This window comes from Leptodactylus fuscus, chromosome 5 (genome assembly GCF_031893055.1).
Source record: "Leptodactylus fuscus isolate aLepFus1 chromosome 5, aLepFus1.hap2, whole genome shotgun sequence".
Classification (NCBI taxonomy): domain Eukaryota; kingdom Metazoa; phylum Chordata; class Amphibia; order Anura; family Leptodactylidae; genus Leptodactylus; species Leptodactylus fuscus.
Window position 1 is genome coordinate 181,923,027 of NC_134269.1, and position 4,956 is coordinate 181,927,982.

Sequence of the window (4,956 nt, forward strand, 5' to 3'; positions counted from 1 at the left end):
AACTGGCACTATATGGCAGTGTCAGGACTTAAAGGTATTTGTAACCCCAATATATTCTTTGCATTCCCAGTCAGAAACTGGCACTATATGGCAGTGGCAGGACTTGAAGGTATTTGTAACCCCAATATATTCTTTGCATTCCCAGTCAGAAACTGGCACTATATGGCAGTGGCAGGACTTGAAGGTATTTGTAACCCCAATATATTCTTTGCATTCCCAGTCAGAAACTGGCACTATATGGCAGTGGCAGGACTTGAAGGTATTTGTAACCCCAATATATTCTTTGCATTCCCAGTCAGACAATGGCACTATATGGCAGTGGCAAGACTTGAAGGTATTTGTAACCCCAATATATTCTTTGCATTCCCAGTCAGACAATGGCACTATATGGCAGTGGCAAGACTTGAAGGTATTTGTAACCCCAATATATTCTTTGCATTCCCAGTCAGAAACTGGCACTATATGGCAGTGGCAGGACTTGAAGGTATTTGTAACCCCAATATATTCTTTGAATTCCCAGTCAGAAACTGGCACTATATGGCAGTAGCAAACATAGTGGGTGTATATATCCCCAATTCTATTGCTAGGGGACTTGCAGGGTATTTCTGGGGTGAAGGTGGGGGGGGCACACCGTTGGAACAGGGATCGGGGGTATATATAGGGTATACGGGAATACACTGTCAGTGTATTCCATTCAGGATCCTGGGAAAGCTGGGTTGCGGCGATTGAGCCCGTCAGTGCCACGTTACACTGACAAGCTTCTCCCTGGAATTGAAGTTATATGTAACCCCAATATATTCTTTGAATTCCCAGTCAGACAATGGCACTATATGGCAGTAGCAAAAATAGTGGGTGTATATAGCCCCAATTCTATTGCTAGGGGACTTGCAGGGTATTTCTGGGGTGAAGGTGGGGGGGGCACACCGTTGGAACGGGGGTCGGGGGTATATATATGGGGTATACGGGAATACACTGTCAGTGTATTCCATTCAGGATCCGGGGAAAGCTGGGTTGTGGCGATTGAGCCCGTCAGTGCCACGTTACACTGACAAGCTTCTCCCTGGAATTGAAGTTAAATTGTAACCCCAATATATTCTTTGATTTCCCAGTCAGACAATGACACTATATGGCAGTAGCAAAAATAGTGGGTGTATATAGCCCCAATTCTATTGCTAGGGGACTTGCAGGGTATTTCTGGGGTGAAGGTGGGGGGGCACACCGTTGGAATGGGGATCGGGGGTATATATAGGGTATACGGGAATACACTGTCAGTGTATTCCATTCAGGATCCTGGGAAAGCTGGGTTGCGGCGATTGAGCCCGTCAGTGCCACGTTACACTGACAAGCTTCTCCCTGGAATTTAGCTCTTACAAGAGCTGTTGGTTGTCTTCTCCTTCCTATCCTAGCCTGTCCCTGCCTACCCAGAATCTAAGCCCTAGCTAACTGGACGGAAACCTCCGTCCCCGGTGAATTGCAAGCTCAGAATGACGCGAACCTGGGCGGCGCTGTTCTTTTAAATTAGAGGTCACATGTTTTCGGCAGCCAACGGGTTTTTCCTACTTTTTTCAACGTCACCGGTGTCGTAGTTCCTGTCCCACCTACCCTGCGCTGTTATTGGAGCAAAAAAGGCGCCAAGGAAGGTGGGAGGGGAATCGAGTAATGGCGCACTTTACCACGCGGTGTTCGATTCGATTCGAACATGCCGAACAGCCTAATACCCGATCGAACATGAGTTCGATAGAACACTGTTCGCTCATCTCTACCAATAATTAGTAATTGCTGGACAGAGCCATATAATATGGAACAGCGACCCCTCCTGTCCACAACCCCTCCAACACATAGCTGAAGAAGATGGATACATAAATTTAAGCGTCGAGGGTGTATAATACCAGCGCAAGGCTACCTTAGTGGCCGTTTCCACATGAGAGCTACACTTAAGGGAACTATGAATGAGGCGAAAAGCTTGACACCATTCATCTGATGAAAATTGGGTGTGAAGATCTCGTTCCCAATATCTAAAGGGAGGAGATTTATAGAAGGAAGTAGTATTCCCCAAGTTATCATATAAAAAGCGTAGACCTTTCATATTGGTTGAGATATATGTTATTATTTTCTTACAATATGGAATGGAGGGGACAGGGGATTTGGATAATAAGTGTGAGATCCTAAGAAATTTGTAAAAATGAGAGGACGGAAGCTGAAATTTCAATTGTAATTCTGAAAAGGATAACAGACGACCAGTCGAAGAATACAAATGGAAAAGAAATGTAATACCAGACGTTTCCCAAGAGAGCAAATTAAGATCAGGCATCATCCCAGAAAAGCCCATTTTACGCAATACAGCATCCAGGGCCAACATGAGTGCTTCACATCTATCTCTGGTGAGAAAGTGGGTTAGATTAATGATACGTCTAGTGTTCTCATAAGATTGGCGTCCTTTCACAAAGCCCACTTGGTCATAATTAATCAAGGTAGGGAGACAGTCAGCTAGTCTAGTCGCTATGGGCTTGGCATAAATCTTTAGGTCCACATTTAAAAGGGAAATTGGGCAAAAATTTTGGGGGGTAGATGGTTCTTTTCCCGGTTTTGGCAAGGTGACTATAAGGGCTTCCTGGTTTTCTCTGGGGAATTGGGCGGTGGTCATCGCAGAGGATAGAAAGGCTAATAAAGGAGCTGACAAAAGAGAAGAAAACGTCTTATAATACTCATTCGTCAGACCATCAGGACCTGGAGATTTCTGAGATGGTAAGGAATTAACTATTTTGGTCAGTTCCTCTAAAGAAATCGGGGCATTAAGATTTTCAAGCTGCGTGGGAGTCAAGGCAGGTAGATCTATAGATTCAAGAAAGGATTCAATTCGTTCTTGGGTAGGGACAGATAGGGAAGAGTTATCAGCTAAGTTATATAGTTCTTCATAGAAGGATCGAAATCTGTTAGCTATTCCCTTTGGATCATATAATTTATGAGAACCGGTTTTATTCCACAAATAGGGAATCCTGGATTTGTCATGTTTCTGTTTCAAACGGGACGCCAAAAGTTTACCAGCCTTATTAGATTGGGAATAGTACAAAGCTTTAGTTTTATGCAAATTCTTCTCATATTGAAACAATAGACGTTCATTCAACTTTCTACGAAGAGTCAGTAATTCGTCTGCATTGGAAGCTGAAGGAAGGCGCTTATTAGCAGTGTTGATAACTTTAATTTTTTGCAACAAAGAATTGATGTCAGAAAGCCTGCGTTTCTTTTCAATGTGACCAAGGCGGATTAGGGTGCCTCTTATGAATGCTTTATGGGCATTCCACAGAGTTGCAGGATTAGAAACGGATGGAGCATTAAATTTGAAAAATTCTCCCAAGTCACTCTCCAGCTGCTTCCTAGTATGAGGGTTAGACAGTAGGTAGTCACTACATCTCCAAATGTAATCCCTGCCCCCGCTGTGCCTCTCCGCTAAAGTAAGGAGAATAGCCGCATCAAGGTCGCTTGATCAACAAGGAAGAGGTCAATGCGGGAGTAACTATTGTGCACTGAAGAAAAACATGTGTAATCTCTTTCAGACATATGGTGAATACGCCAGACATCGTACATGTTATGGCGCCATAATGAATGCGTAAAATTTGGATGGCGGGATGCACAGCGGGAGGAGGTGTCAACCTGAGGATCAGGAGCAATATTAAAGTCGCCCAGAAGAAGCAGGCAACCTTGTTTCCTTTTCATCACTATCTTCATAAGCTTATTGAAAAAGGCTGTCTGGTGCTGGTTGGGGGCATACACTGAGACCAAAGTGTACGCTACACAATTTAGGAGACAAACAACCACCACAAACCGGCCTTGAGGGTCGGAGTAAGTGTCCAAAAGCTGAAACGCCACAGTATTTCTAACCCCTAATAGTACACCCCTACTTTTAGAAGAGTAATGAGAGTGAAATATGTGAGGATAATCAGGACGTTGGACGCGTAAGGCATCCTATTCGAGTAAATGTGTTTCTTGAATCGCCATAATGTCACAGTGTTGGTCCCGTACCTCACGCCACATCGAGGCGCGTTTTTGAGGGGAGTTCAACCCTCTGACATTCATGGATAAAAGTTTAAGAACCATGATAAACGAAAAGATTCGCTATATGTGCCATCTCACCTGTACCATAGCCTGCAAAATTATGTGACCAGCAGTCCTCACACCATCCAACCAGAATTGCTACAGAATCAGTGCCTAAAGATGGGAACATAACAATAGAACAGGGGTAAAACATGTAAACAAGACCTGTAAGGTCGCAGTAAGAACAAAGCATCACTATGTCTTTAAATATAAACACAGCGGACCAGCAGCTGCTGCAAGAACGGGGGAGATAGTCCAACAGCGGCGGGAAACGAAAAGACACACAGAGTTAAGCAGACCCAGCCTTAAACATGCGAGTCTGTGACGATGTTCGTACGTGGTTTACGTACTGAGGTCCATCCATCAGATAAAGGATTCAGAGAGGACTTCTTCAAAAAATCAGACATTGGGATGTTCCATTGATGCAATAGGGACTTGCCCTCTTCCAGCGAGGAAGAATGGAATGTGATGTTGTCGTAGGGCAAGTGTGACCGGCAAAAGTTGGCGTCTAAGTTGTAGGGTAGTAGCAGACAAGTCGGAAAAAATAGATATATCCTGGAAAGGATCAGGCAAAGAGTCCAAATTTCGGGAAGATTGAATTATGAGTTCCTTTGTGCGGTAGAAATGAATTCTAGCCAATACATCCCTGGGAACAGTATCAGAGAGATGCGTCGGTCTGGGAACCCTATGGGCTCTATCAATAGTCACATCAAGAGAATCTTGATCCGGGAGGAGCGTAATAATCAATTTCTGCAGAAAAGGAGTTAAGTCCTTTTGGGTGATAGATTCCGGTATGCCCCTAAATTTCAAATTATTTCTGCGGGACCTGTCCTCCAAATCTGCCACTTTAGCACGTAGAAAGAT